Raw genomic sequence first — 15,281 nt, forward strand, 5'->3', positions numbered from 1 at the left:
TCTGTTTGGAAGGGCTCTGTTCATGTTGAAGTAAGCTGCAAGGAGGTTGTTGCTGTAGTGTGAAGAGCAGGCAGTGTGTCACAAACTGTTGACACTGTAGCACAAAGAAGCTTGTTGTGCCCCTGTAGCTCACACTGGAGGTCAGCCAACTTAACCTTACAGTCACTCTTAGCTTGGGATGAATATAACCAGGTCAGCAAGGTAGTCCTCAGCGGCTGAGCAGTCCTCTTGAAGCATGGCAGTCCTTCTTCTGTAACCTCCACAGGTCCAGGAATGTTCTCTAGAGTGGCTCTGGAGGTCCAATATTTACATCTGGTGCCAGCCTTTGTGTGTGGGGACTCCCTGTCCAGCCCCCACATCTGGTTCTGGAAAGTTTGTCTCCTTCCCCTGGCAAGCCTCCAAACTGTCAGGGGGTGCCAAAAGCCAGGGCAGGCTTGGTTTAAGTTTCTTTTGTGTGCGCAGGACGCAAAGCCTTCTGAAGTGTAAGTGAGATGGGTACGGCTCCTCCCAGTCATCCTGCCAGGATGTCATATCCTATCGACATTTAAGCTCGCTTTGAGTTACTGTCTGTAAGCAATACAGAAAGCCAAATGGCAGAGCCATTCACAGTCATGTGACCCAGGACAATGACAGAAGGCTTAAATGATTAGGACAACAAAAAAAGTTTTTAAAAGTTGTATTTTCAGAATTGTGACTTTAAATCCGACTTTACCACTAAAGAGGAGTTGTTTGAGATTTAATGGCATAGCTGTATCTGCTCCCACTCCAAAGTTGTCACTTATTAAATGTAATAAAGTAACTCAGTGTTAGTCAATGGGACACATTGGCCATACAATAGTGAAAAATGACTTTTACAGTTTTTCACTGCAGAGACATGTAAAACATAAGTGCACATGTTCTACTTTTTTAATACAATAAACCATGCCTTATGAGCCTTTAGCGGTTACATCTGTATGAAAAAGAAAGCTTCAGGCCTGGAAATAGTGCATTACAGGCTTCAGTGACAGGCCTGGCACATGGTTTGAAAGGCTACTTTAGTGGGTGGCACAATAAGAGATGCAGGAGCCTGAATGCAGGGAAAATTGTTATAGGCAGCACTAATTGTGTAGTGGAAGATGGCGAGCCTTGCTTGGGCATCTCAAGACTTTTCTGTCTATAGGAGTAGGAATATTAACGCCCCAAAACATAAAATATGTTGCCTTCTTCTATTTGGAGTGCACTGGTGTTCCAGGCATTCTAGACTCTGATTTCTAAAAAGACAACAGCTCCAATTAATATTCAGAAAAACAGCCATTTATTTTACCCAGTAGCTAGTTTGAAATTTCTCTTTTAATTTTATTTTTAAAAACGACACTACCTGGCACTGCTGTTCATAGTAACCCACTGGTACACTTAACATGCTCAGTAGATGCCAATTTGCTCATTAGTTGGAGAAAACTAATATTATAATGTTAATGATTGTACTGTAAGTGGTTGATAATTATCTTGTGACATTTCAGGAGAGTTGCTTGAGGCATAGGTCTGGAATGGGAATTAAAAGCAGTCCTAGCTAAAAATAAAATTTCAAACCAGCCCCTCCGATCACCCCTCACTGAATCCATTTCTTTTTCCATTCATTCATCCTGTTGCTCTCTGTCTTTCATACTCTTCTTTCACTCTGCTTTCTCCAATCAGTCTATCTTTCTCTGTTTCTCTCTTTTTCCCCTGTCTTTTATAATTATTCTCAGAGAGATTGAGTTAGTGACAGAGGCTCTAGAACCATATCTGGGACTCCAAGGGCTGCAGCCTACCTGGGAAAATGACCGATGGGATAAATGGCCAATCTAGCCTCCTTGGAGGTAGGTGGTCATCTTGAGGTGAGACTGTCCTGATCTATAAATGGAAAACAATATAGGGCTTTAAATTCTGTCTCACACATGCATCATCACTAAAGCATAATAAAAGCCTGCACCAATAGAAAAACAAAACAAATAGGATTTGAATAGTACCTAATTTATTTCAAAGCACGGATTCCATAGGGAACAGAATGATAAACCAAAAAGGTGGTAGAGAAACAGTCTTCTAGACTGAAGTGGCAGCTACTTGTAGGAATATTTTAAAGAATTATTAACAATTGTTCGGACTAAAAGCAAAAGCTGCCACGAGACCTAAAAAGAAATACCAAATGTGGCAGCTTTGTTTATGAACACCTAGGTACATTTTCAAACCAGATGCATTGTGTGCTCGGTCCATGTTTGTTATTGGATGTAACTGAAATAGTATGTAGAAAAATTATTTTTGTATTTGGCAGTGGTGATCAGTTAGATACACGTGCTGCTATATTTGTGAAGTGGTCCTAACAGCAATGCCGGACAATTACATTTAGTTTTGTATGTGCTGTTCTAAATATTATTGTCAGTTTAAGAGTCTATTATTCTCTGAGAATTGAAATGTATACTTTTCTTTGTATTTTTTTATGTACTTCGAGTACATTTAAGTAATTTGGTGCTCGAGTGCTTGTGCTTCCTTTGCATAACGTGTGTTCTGATCGACTATGCGTTATGCAGCCAGGTGGAAGCCCTGAGGTGGTTCTGCCTGAGATAGCTGGATGGCATGGTTGCTAAAGCTGAGCTGTTTTATTTTTATACTGTCCTTAGGGAGCGGACTCGAACACTCTTGGGGGTTATATTGTAAAGTAGATAGAAAGGGCAAGATGCCTGTATTGAAAGTGTTATAATCCATAAGAACACCTTAAGTACAGAAATCGAGCAGGGTTTACCATAAAGTGCTGCTCTTTAGTGAAACAAGCAGACACATCTGAGGGAAGGGGCGCCCCACACGAGCAGTACAACATCTCATACCCCTTCTGTTATTGTCCAGATGCCAATCTCTTGCACAGTGATGTAAACAAAATTCCATCTCACATGAGAGCCTCTGGTCTGCAATGTTCAGACAGGGAGACAAATAGAATGCAGGCATGTATCTAACAAATTCACCTAAAATATGTCTCCGTCTTGTTCTGGTAGACACACAAAAAGAATATGGGGGTAGGGAAGCCAACAAGAGACCAGATACGACAAAATGGCATGGCACTAACACAAGAAACTGCAAGCCCTACTTGGGGCTTGCAAACGTGGACCCTCTTTAGTGGACCCTCTTTAATGAGCAATGGTTCAGTCCGACTTTAGAGTCTTTGTGAAAGGAGTTGTTGGAAATTGATCATTAAGGTTTGCACTTACGGTATATGTTGCACAATCTCTCTGCAATATCTCATAGTCTTAGGTTGGATACCATAATACTGTGAGTGGGTTTAACATTAAAACACGTAATTGTTGGAAATCAATAATAAAGCTAAAAACCTAAGGAGCACATCTCATGATTATATTCACTTTACCAGTCTCTGTATTCGCGAGACCCTCAAAAAATGGAATCCTTTGTACTGCACAGGTAAAAACAACTAAAACATCGGCCTAGACACCCAGAACCCCAACATTTACAAGGAAGGAGTCCGATTCAAATATTTGGTGTCCGGTAATGGGAGGATTCCACCACATTGTAGTTGTTTGATACTGCAGCCTTAGCTCCCTCCTGAGGCTTTTACATATTGTTCGACAGACATCTTCTCCTAGAATGGGAGTGTACCACTCTTTGAATGTATACCCTATCCTCATTATTATAATGACACCATTATAAGAGGTTGTATCCTTTTAAAATGGGCACTTATGATACAAAATCATGTTCATTCCTGCACATTGCTCCCGCCTGGGATTAAGATCCCCAGTTCGCTTGTCTTGCTCTGCGGCCAGCTGTTTGCTGCCCTGGGGAAGGTGAACAGTTTTGCTTTCAAATGGCTGGCCTGTTTAATTTCTGTGTAGTATATATTTTTTTAGGTCTGCTTTACAGAAGAGGGACTTTGTCTCCACCCATATGTTCGTAATCACGAGTACAAGTTTTGATTGGGCTGAAGATGTGTGCTTCCACAGAAAACGTGCCTGCCTCCTTGCAAGTGTGATTATTTTGTTTATTTATCTAGCTGCCTGCGCTTGAACTTTCAGGGGCACCCGCGTAACACTTTAATGCTACCAAAGTGTCTTTAGTATTATGTAGTTTGTTTCCAGTCCAAATGGTGTTGGTTGCACGTCTGCACGTTTTTAACGTAGCATGTTCTTTCCCCCTCTGTGTGGAAAGAGATTAATGCGTCTGGGGTTTGTTTCTTTCACTCTTCTTTGTTGTCTCGCTGCTAAGGGCGTTCATCTAGACACATTAAGGCCTTAGTAACATTTTTGCATTTAGTCAGTTCTATTTAAATTCAGTCCTTGCACTGCTTTCTCTTGTAGGTCAATATTGGGTAATATTTTGTGACCCATTCGGCAGTTGATTCAGGCATATTGTAATTAAATAGATAACATCTTTGGATACTGTTTGGCATTTGCTTAAACTATATGTTCTCTTCATTAAAAATAATTACAATATTTCTTCTATCCCCGTCCATAACCTCTGCATACCTGCATACTCGCCAACAACCAAGAAAAGTTTAGTAATCTGGGGATGTGAATAATTTCCTCTCTCTGTCTTAGTGGCCCTATGTTTTTTGTTTTCATTCACACAATATTTTTACTTGGTTTGTGTCCTCAGCGGCCCTGAGTAATGAATGGTCTGATTACTCTGTGGAGATGTAATCGAGATGGCCCTGAGACATGAATAATATTGATTAATTTTGTACACTACTACTTTTTAAGTTGGGGGAATGTATTTTATTGCACTGCAGCATTTAGAGAGCATGTCAGCTTGAAATGCTTGATGACCATCCTGTGGTTCAGAGTTCAGCGTTGTTGGCCAGTGGATCACCAGTTAATATCAGGTTGATTTGTTTACAAGTTTTTCAATGATTTGCTTGATTAATGCAGATGTAGCATGTGAGGTTTAGAAAAGGATAGAGGTACGCATCAGAAGAGTAGGGTAGTGGTCAGGATCAGTACTGATTTGCATTAGGTTGGCCTCTGGGGCTATTTGAAAGTTTGGTGGATAGTTACTCTGTTGCCACAGCTTCTTTGGTTTAGCAGCACCCTGCCCACACTCCCGTCTTCATACCTGTCCGGCCGGGGTGGTACTTCATCCCCCAGTGTGCTTGTGGCCCAAGGAGGGGTTGAGACTAGCCGGAGAGCTTAATAGCACAAGATGCTTCCCGCAGCACTGGTCTCTTTGGTTTTTTTTGTCCTCATTCGCCTCAGATCCCAGACGTAAGTAGGTGGGCTATCAATACCATTTCTCAATGTTAAGGAGACGTAGGAAATCGGGTTGGAGGCCTAGGGCAATGCCTGCCTACTGGTATGTCATAACCCCCAGAATGCCGCTAACCCCTTTGTAGAGGGGGAGAAGATCTCACTCTCTTAAGGTGGATTGTGACCGAAGGCTGTGGGTGCGGGCTTGCAAATTGATGGAAACTAGACGAAAAAAGCAGGACCCGACCCAGCCTGGGAGTTTCCACAAGAGGCATAATCATAGGACCCAAAGAATAGTCTAATTATATCAGACATAATTTTGAACAAATAAAAAAAAAAAAAAACTAGACTTCACCCACCCCAAGTCAAGCTAACACAGGGACCAATTGAGTAGACCTTCCCATATTGCTTTCCCCTTTCTATTCTGCAATCTACCCAAATCTATCTTAGAGATCTTGTATAGAGAGGACAGCCATTCTGAGTGCATGGGAGATGTAGCTTCTACCCATCGCCTGCAAATTTCTCTCCTTGCCAACAGAATTGCGTAGAATAGAAAACTCCTTATGGGCCCTGTAACTTCACTGCTTATTCCAAAAATGATCAAAGTGAGAGACATCTGAACTGGGGTTCCCATAATATCAGCCAAGGTTGCCCCTACCCTCTCCCAGAATTCTATTAGCCCAGGACAGTCTTTGAACATTTGTATTTTTGAAGCGTTTGCTAGGCCACATTTCTTACAGTTTACTGGGGGGCCCTTAGTTATTTTAGCGAGTCTTGCTGGAGATAAATAGGCTCTATGGGTGGTGAAATAGTGGTTCCTCCTGAGAGAGGCAGGTTTTACAATAACAAACAAAGTTTGGAAGGAAGTCTGCCACAAGTCCTCCCAATTCTCATCTGGCATATGGGTTTTCCACAGATCTTCCGCCAATTTAAAATCTCCATCTATGACTTCTTTCATGGACCAGTAGAAGAAGGAAACCTCCTTTCTCATTCTGGGTCTTAACACCAATTGTTCCTCAAGAGTGTTCCCTATATCAATCTGCTTTTTGAGGTTCTGTGATCAGCTCTGCAACTGTAGGTATTTAAACCTAGACATGCCCTCCTCCAGCTTATTATGTAGATGGTAAAAGTGACCCCTCAAAAGTCAAATCTCTCCACACAGTAAGCCCAGCTGTTTTAAGTGATGTGGCTAACTTATCTTTTAGCCATTCTGGAGCCCCTGGCGAGTCCCATAAAGGTGCTAAACTTGAAAAGTAGCTCACGCCTGTACATTGCTTTATTCTGGCCCACATACGGGCTGCTGCCATTAGAACTTTCAGCCTGATTTTTATAAAGTACTTATGATCACCATATTTAAAAAGAAACCCCTCCAGTGGCAATCCCATCCCCTCAATCATAGTAGCAAACATAACTCCCCTATCTGTGTTATCTGGGGATTTCAAAAGCATCCTAGAATGTGATAGTTGAAAGGCCCAGGCATAGTACTGATGATCCGGGAGGGTGAGGCCCCCTTTCTCCCTTCTACGCCTGAGCTTCTTCCATGCTATCCTGTGGCCTTGTATGCCCAAGCTAATGAATTGATAGCTTGCTGTAATTTATCTATCGCTGTTTTTCGAAATGTAGTGGAATGGTGTTGAAGAGAAATGTAATTTTTGGTAATATGATCATTTTAATTAAATTAATCCGGCCTAGGATGGTCAGTGGGAGATGGCCCAGGACTTTATACGTTTCTGATAATCTCTAGAGATATTAATACAATTGGTTCCCGCAATCTTGTCTATGTTCTGTACTATCCTGGCTCCCAGATATCTCATCTCGCTCTTTGTCTGGTATTGGCAATCCGGCAGTTTCCACACCATAATCTCTATCTTTTCTGCATTTACCTCATAACCAGAGACCCGACCAAAATCTTGTGCGAGTCTGATGACCCGAGGAAAAGACATCTCTAGCTCAGATGACAAAATCAGGACGTTATCCACATACAGGGCTACCTTCTTCCCCCATGCTCCAAACCTGAATGATGAATAATACTCGGCTCATCCCTTAAACACTGTGCAAAAGGCTCAATGTATAAATCAAAAAGAAGGGGAGAGAGTGGGCAGCCCTTTCTAGTACCTCTAGTAATCTTAAAATGGTTGGTCAGTTTCCTGTTTATTAACAGTCTTGCCTGCGGGTCTCGGTATATGAGTTGTATAGTACGGCAAAATTTGGGTCCGAGATTAAACTTTCCCATTACTGCAGAGAGATATGTCCAGTTGACCCTATTGAAAACCTTGGTGGTATCCAATGTCATTGCTGCCAATGGTAGAGAAAAGGTGGAATGCCACATCTATGGCTCCAATAAAATCATGTGTGAGGTCGAATAGGTTTCTACCTCTTATGAAGCCTTTCTGATCTGAATGCAGGAGTCCGCCTACCACTGTGCCCAACCTATCCGCATGAATCTTTGTAAAAACGTTATAATCTGTGTTTAGGAGGGAAATGGGCCTATAAGACCCACAATTAGCCGGATTCTTTCCAGCTTTCAAAATTAGTGAAATAGTAGCTTCCCCCCATGACACAGGAGGACTAGCCCCTTCCGATAATATATTATTAAAGAATACTTTCATAATCGGGATTATGGCCTCTTCCAAAGATCTATACAGTTCCGCAGGAAGCCCATCGGGCCCTGCGGCCTTACCCCCCTTACAAGCGGAGATGGCCTTCATTTCCATTCATATCCATTTCCAAATTTTCCCGCTGAAGGGAATTTAGTGAAGCAAAAATGTTTCCATCTAACCAATTTGTGGCACAGACTCTATCTACTTCTCTATCTTCTTTATATAACTCCTGGAAAAAGGAAAGGAAAGCTTCTCCAATCTCCTCATCCGTGGATACTGAGGAGGTGTGGTCCTCACTGTCCATACGTTTTATTATATCCCGCATCCTATTGAACTTGGCTTTCCATGCTAAAAGTTGGCTGGCCCCCTCTCCATATTCAAAATGGGTCATTTTGCTAGCCTCCCATTTTTTTGTGATCCTTAACTGGATGATAGTCTCTAACTGGTCTTTCAAAGTTTTTAGTTCCGCTATATACTCTTGCCGTTTTTCAAGGAGAATCTCTCTGTTCAAACTCAACTCAATTTTCTTCATCTTAGACTCCGTCTGGGTCACCTCTTCCCTATATTGTTTGTTCTTATAACTTACCCTACTTGTGACCAAGCCTCTCAAGCAAGCCTTTCAGGCATCCCACACTACTGAGATTCCGGCTGAGCCAATATTACTGTTAAAAAACACTCTGTTTCTAAAATTAGATGCTTTACTTCAAGATCGTCTAAAAGTAATGAATGATCAAGCGTCCAAACCCTTGGTTGATCTTTCACTGTTAAGCCCAAATCCATCCAGCAAACCGCATGGTCTGATAGGTGAGGAGTCAGATATCCGATGTTCTTGATCCTACCCCTTATGTCGTGGCTCACTAAAAAAATAGTTAATCCTGGACTTATGTCTATATTTGTTGTTATAAAAGGAAACGCCTAACTGAGAGCCAGACCTTTCCCTCCAAACATCACATAATCCCAACTGTGCAATCATTGTTTGTAGATACGCCCGATGTTTAGACAGAACATTTGCTCTACTACTTGGGGATTTGTCGAGTAACGGGCAAAGTTTGAAAAGATAGAGTTCAGAGCAGAAGGGCCATCTTGATTCGGTCCATAATAGCCAACCACCGTTATGAGGAAACCCTGAATAGACAATCCTGCAATAAACCACCTCCCACCCGGGTCTACCATTGTTTTTAAGCCACGTGCGTTGGCTTTTTTTTTAACCAGAATAGCAACATGTAATTGCGTGGGTATGGTGGACCGGAATAACAGGCGTGGAGGCCGTATGTAGTGGGCGATGTCTCTCTTTATTATATGGCACAAGAGCTCAATCGGGAAAGGTGGAAGGATTAGATGTCGACTCTTCTCCGGGAAATGTAGAAGGAATGGGTGTTCGGATCTTCTTCTGATGAAACACCTGGAAGTCTGGTCTCGGGAGAGCTGCTCCGGATGTCGTCCTCAGAGGTTATAGGGAGTAGAGAAACAGAAAAGGGGTATTAGTCCAGCTGGACAGGGAAAATCAGGTACCGAAACCGACTCCAAGGGGGTGCGTGGAAATGGAAGGGAGAGGCTTGGGTATGATACGGGAGGTTAAGAGTTGAAAGACGGGAGGGTGTTTAGGTGAGGGTTCGTGCACGGGTATTTACACTAGTGAGCAAGTGACCGCTCCAACGATGCTATACAGACTCGATTTACAGTGCGCCTACGTTCCCAGGGAGGCTATTACTATGTACAATGCACAGAAGGTGCTAGACAGTACGTTATCTAGGTTCTGGTACTCACATGCCCTGCCACAACTCTTCAGCGAGTTGCGGCCGTTCCCCAGCCACCTCCTGATGACTCCACCAGTCTTCACTCCACACATCTTCCTCCTCGTCTAGGACCGCCATCTCCTGAGCTGTGTTCGCCCGAGCCTCCTGCCACGAGTTCGCACACCTCTCTCTCTTCGGCGCCGTCTTTTCCAGTTTCGGACTCTGGGATTAGGGTGGAACTTCCGGGGTCATGAGGGAGTACTTCCAGTCCTACTCCGATTTTGATTGGTTCCTGCAACGAAGGACAGAGGGGTGGAGTCCACGTTGTCAAGGAGGCTTCAGAGTCGGGTTCCGGGAAAGGGGATCGTCCTGGATGACGCTGTATCAGAGAGGTAGGGGAAGGTGCCGTATCACACGACACCTCTAATGTTTGCGCTCTGATTAGTTTCAATAACATGTTCCACCCACTTCAATTTGCTAAAGATTCCAACCATCTCCTCCTTTAGGAGATGTGTTTCTTGCAAGATGATAACTTGGGCCAGAGAGTCTCTCAGGTTTTGCTAAATTGTTGCCCTCCTGCTCTTAACTCGCAGTCCATTGACATTCCAAGATATAAGCTGTATCGAAGTCATGGCGGTTTAAGCAGCAGAACTTCGAATATGCTGGAGTACCAGACCAAGGCCAAACACAACAAAAATACATAAACTGACCTAAATGGCGAATGAGGATTTTTTTTCTTTTCTTTTTCTACCCTTGTGCTCCCCACCCCGTATTCCCCCCTACCCTACCCCACCCCTGGAGAACCCTACCCCCATTTACCTGGACTACTAGTCCAGCTTCTGCCTGCCGGGGCAACCTACACTGCTCCTTCATTATATAACATGAAAGGAACTGAGACATGAGCGGAGGCCCTGAGTAGAGGACACTCCTTTTCTATTCATTTACAAAAAAGTTGTTGTAAAAGAAGTGTCTCCCTCACCTTAAACCGAATAATGTTTAGCAAGTCATTATGTTGTGCATTACATTGTTCATTTTTATGTCCCTCTTTTTTACCATTTACTCCTCCCCAAACTCTAATTAACGTGAAATATATACATATGAGAATCTCTTAGAAAGTCTTCCCTCAGCTATTTAGTGGTGGTAGTTCTCCCTAGGCTTTCAAGAAGCTCCTCTGCCTCCTGCACTGTCTTAAGATTGTACATCTTGTTATTGTGCATGACTTTCAGAAGTGCAGGGAATTTCAACTGAGAAACCGCACCAAATCTCTTAAAGTCTTCAGTCTTTTTACCCAGCTCCCACTGTCTATCCAAGGTTGCTTGGGCCAGATCAGACCGGATTTTATAAGCAAACTCTCTGGGTTTCAAAGATCTTTGCTTTAGGGCACAATTAAGGATCTTCTCCTTCAGAGAGAACGTAAGGAAGTTTATTAGGATTTTCTTCGGTTTTGTCCGATTAGGATGTTTTCGGAAAGGGTCCCAGAGGATCCTCTGTATGTCTTTCTTCAAGTCTTCAACCGATTCATTGATGTGGATAGACTTTTATGAGGATAGCAATATAGGACTTAATATCTTCCCCTTCTCTCCCCTCTGGGACATTTAAGAGGCACAAATTATTCCTCCGGGAGTTATTTTCTAACATCTTGAGTCTGTCTCGAAGCAAGACTTCCTCTTTCTTAAGGAGTGTAATTTCTTTCTTAGCACCTCCTAACTCTTCTCTGATTTCTCCTAGCGAGTTTTCCAATACCTCAGTTCTGGAGTTCAGGAGATCAATTTTCTTATCAATCGTCTCACAGAAGAGGCGGATCTCACCTTGGTTTGCCACCTCTCTTTATATCCAGCGCCAGAGTGGAGAAAAGAGCTTCAAGGGAGGCCAATAAGGAACCAGGAATCGCCTGTTGATCAAAAGGTTTTTGAACTTCATGAACTTCTGCTCCTTCTATGGTATGGCTATATGGTATGGCTATCTAACCTAGCTGGAGGGACATCATTTGCACTATGTGGAAGGGTCTTGTTAATGTCCCAAACCGAATTTACGGTTGTCAACGCCATTGGACCTGTCAATGTCGATACTGTTGAAATGGCTACTGTAGTATCCGTTGCCACCATCTCTTGAGGGATCTGTTCAACTCCGGACAAGCTTGGCAAGCTACCTGCCCCTTCCATTCCTTCCAAAGTTAAGGGTGGTTCTAAGTGCTCTTCCAAGGGTCTTCTGAGTGCTTACCCCTGTTAAATTATGTTCAACACTAATGGCTGCACTTTGAAGTACGAGCGCAGAGAAGGAGTAATCTTGGTTCTTAGGTCTGAAGGTTGATTTTTTTAGTCTCCTAACTCTGACCGTCTTACCTTTTACTTCACAGTGTTTAAACGTGGAGGTGCTATCTCTGTCCAGAGATGCACTCTCCCTTACGTCCTTTGCTTGAGGTGTAATTCCGCTGTCAGCCTTATTAAAATCAGCACCACTTTTATTTTTCTGGCCGTGGGAGGTTTTATTACTCTTAGCCTTCGCAGCCCCCCTCACCCCACTCCTGCGCACCTTACTCTTCTTATTTCCAGTTATTATGGGCACAGTATTGATAGTGAAAATACAATTTTCAATGAGATTAACAGTGGTGTTTATGTAATTCTCACTCTCCCCCTGCCCCTCTGGTATCTGAGCCAGCGATTTTGAGTGAGGTGACTGTAAGGCAGTGAGCACAAATCTTCCCCCTCCGTGGTCAAAACAGCAGGGACCGAAGCAGCATTAACCTGGAGACCTCCCCCACGCCCCTCCTGTAACTGATCTCACAGTGGCAAGCGCTGTTTCAGCTCTTCACAGCGCTGTGTCAGGATTAAACCTTCCGAAGTCCCTGGCGCGCTGGGCTGCTCCCCCGGAGAAAGACAACCTGTGCAGTCTCTGCCCGTGCCGGCCCGAAGGAGCCCGCAAGCCGCTGCTCTGCGTCCCCTCCTCAGCTCCAGGGCGGAGGTAGACTAGCGGAGCGATTTGGCGGGTGCGCACATCCAGCGCGCGGAGACACACCATTCCCCATGGAGCCTCAGCCGAGGAAAACACAGGGAAGCGTCGTTTGAAGGGGATGATGAGTGTGTTAGGCATTACATTGTAGTGTCCTTAGGCTCAATCCTGTATTATTAAATGTAGTCAAAGGAGTCCTTGTTTTGTAGAAACGTTGCTTTATTAGTGTGGATAAAAGCGTGAACAGCCACACGTGTTTCGCCCCTATGGCGAATTGCGCCAGGGCTTTTTCAAGGCTATTTACAAAATTATCTGTTCTGTAAACTTCTTCATTTTGTACATATTATGTTTCAACATTTGGTCCGGTTGATAAGTTTTATGGGGTTGAATCCCTGGCCTGCTCCTGAGGGTCTCCTGGTTCTCCTACCGCGTTCACGATGCGTCGTCCAAGAAGCGAGAAAAATCGCCGAAAACAGCCTCAGTTCATGCCAGCAAGGAAACGCGAAGGAGCCAAGCATACGTGCCTCCGGCGGCAAGCGGCTGCTCAGCTCGCGGCCGCCATGTTCCCCCAAGTACCTCCGGCTTCTTTGTTGAAGGGGCTTCCTGCCTGCACTCCCGCCTACATACCTGTGCCACCGGCGTGGGACTTCATCCCCCAGCCTGATTGTGGCCCTAGGAGGTGTCAAAGCTTACCGTAGCGCTTAATAAGGTGAGACACTTTCCACAACGCAAGTTTCTTTGTTGAAACAGCTCCCTTCCCACCCTCCCGCCTACATACCTGTGCCTCCGGGGTGGGACTTTTTCCAGATGCGTCCCTCGGTGTGAGCTTTTTTGTTGAAACTAATTCCTGCCCCTACTCCTGCCTACATACCTGTGCCGCTGACGGGGAACTTCATCCCCCAGCATGCTTGTGACCCTAGGTGGGGTTGAGACTTGCCGGAGCACTTAATATCGTTAGACGCTTCCCTGCAGTGCGGTATGCGCCCGGGTCAAGACCTGGCCCATCATCACCTGGAGGAGGCTGAGCCACCCCTTTTTCTTTGTACTTTTAGGTATTTGTACATTCTTCTATCTTTGTGTGAGACTGCTTAGTGGAATCTTCATGGGGAAACGTAAAGTGATAGCATCAGTTCCTACACCTGGCTCTACCCTCGATGGGTTTATGCTGTGAGCGAGGTGTCTTGAACAAGGATATCCAAATGACTGAGATGTGCTTATCCCTGTTCTCCCCCTTATCTCCTGACACCAAGCCTGCACAAAAAGATGCCTTCAGGGTTATGGAGCCCTTTACCCAGCTACTACAAATCACCACCCCTCCTCCCTGCACAGAACTTGGAAGCACCTCAAAAGGAACACAATTGCCCAATCAAACTCTGTATAAAGAAGGGAAGATAAAAGGCAGCAGAGGAAAGAGAAAAAGAGTAGACGATGGGACAGAATCTAAAAGGCAACGGATATGCCCCTAAAAGCGCTTGCAAAGCCCAGTTCAAGACCTAGACAGCCATGTATGTTTAAATAGTGAAGATAAAGCACTTTTCTTGAGAGAGGAGCTCCACATATGGTTTTCTAATGCTTTAATTGATGCTTTGAACCTGATAATGACCGCCTAGCTAAAATCAAGGAGGAACTGTCTAATTTGAATTGTGCTGTTAAGGAGGGACAGGTGACAAGATTTCCTTTTTCTGGTTTGGTCACCCCAGTACCGATTCCTTGGCAATTAAGTGAGCCCCTTGTCATAGAGGAGCTGCCAATTCCATCTAATAGGGAAATTAACCCCAACTTAGGAAGAGTAAGTAGTGTGACAAGGGCTAAAGCTCTGAGACCTCAAAGTAATTTCAATGGATCAGGCAACCTTATAGGGCAAATTGCCAAACTATGTGATTTCCTGAACAATGGATTGGGGTGTATCCAGAGATCCATGAAACTCCCAGTTCTGCACATACCTACTCAAGCTACCCCACTTGTTGTGTTGTTGAAAGCCCCCCTTCCCTTTGAAGCAGGATATTAAGGAGGATTACAACCAACTTTTGAACAAAGTGGGGCATTGGGTAAATGGGAGGCCCAGAGTGGCTGCATGATCAAATAAATCATATGCAGAGAGTCTCCTTGGTCGGCATTACCCCTAAATTAGACAGGAATGATTATCTAGTTGTTAATTTTAAAAACGAATGAGACTTAAACATCTTGGACTTCCCCCAAAGCTAATTGAAGACCTTCCTCTGGATTTCTCTTACAGGCCTGCAGAAAGTGTGGTATCGATTCCTTCTGCATCTGACTCCTACTCTGTGCTCACTTTAAATGGATATAAGCCAATCTCACAACTGGATCAAACGGATTGACTGTCTACTTTAACACCCACTATCAGACTCTGTTCCTTGCCATATAGAGGCCCTAAGAAAGAAGGGTCTAGTGTTGCCCCAAAACATGATGGCCTGAATCTTATTTCTTAGAATATAGCAGGGGCACATTCAAAGATTCGAAACCCTGATTGGATTGAGTTCTGCAAAAATTGTTTGCTGTCAGAAAACATGGATGATCGAGGACCTTTATTTGAATGGGTTTCAATCCTTCCTAGAACCAGTAAGTGCTTCACTTGCAGGAAGGGCCGAGGGTGGTTTAGTGACTTGTATATCTGTTCAAGTTCCCTCGGTCAAAGTGACTAAAGTTTGGTCCTCATCCTTGTTCCTGGTTACCCTCCTAGACTTTGTAAAAGAATATGATATACCGTTGGAAAATTATTATTACAACAATTTTAATCATTCGGCAACCAATGCTGTAGATCAGTTTGGGGATTT

The 15,281-nt window shown here is 44.0% G+C and overlaps 1 protein-coding gene across 2 annotated transcripts in view; it reads left to right on the forward strand.

Moving 5' to 3' along the window:
• Window positions 1-15,281, forward strand: part of ELP4 (elongator acetyltransferase complex subunit 4) — a 1,390,950-nt gene that overhangs the window by 858,441 nt on the left and 517,228 nt on the right. The gene's annotated exons all lie outside the window — the stretch shown is intronic.

This window comes from Lissotriton vulgaris, chromosome 2_1 (assembly GCF_964263255.1).
Source record: "Lissotriton vulgaris chromosome 2_1, aLisVul1.2, whole genome shotgun sequence".
NCBI classification, from domain to species: Eukaryota; Metazoa; Chordata; class Amphibia; order Caudata; family Salamandridae; genus Lissotriton; species Lissotriton vulgaris.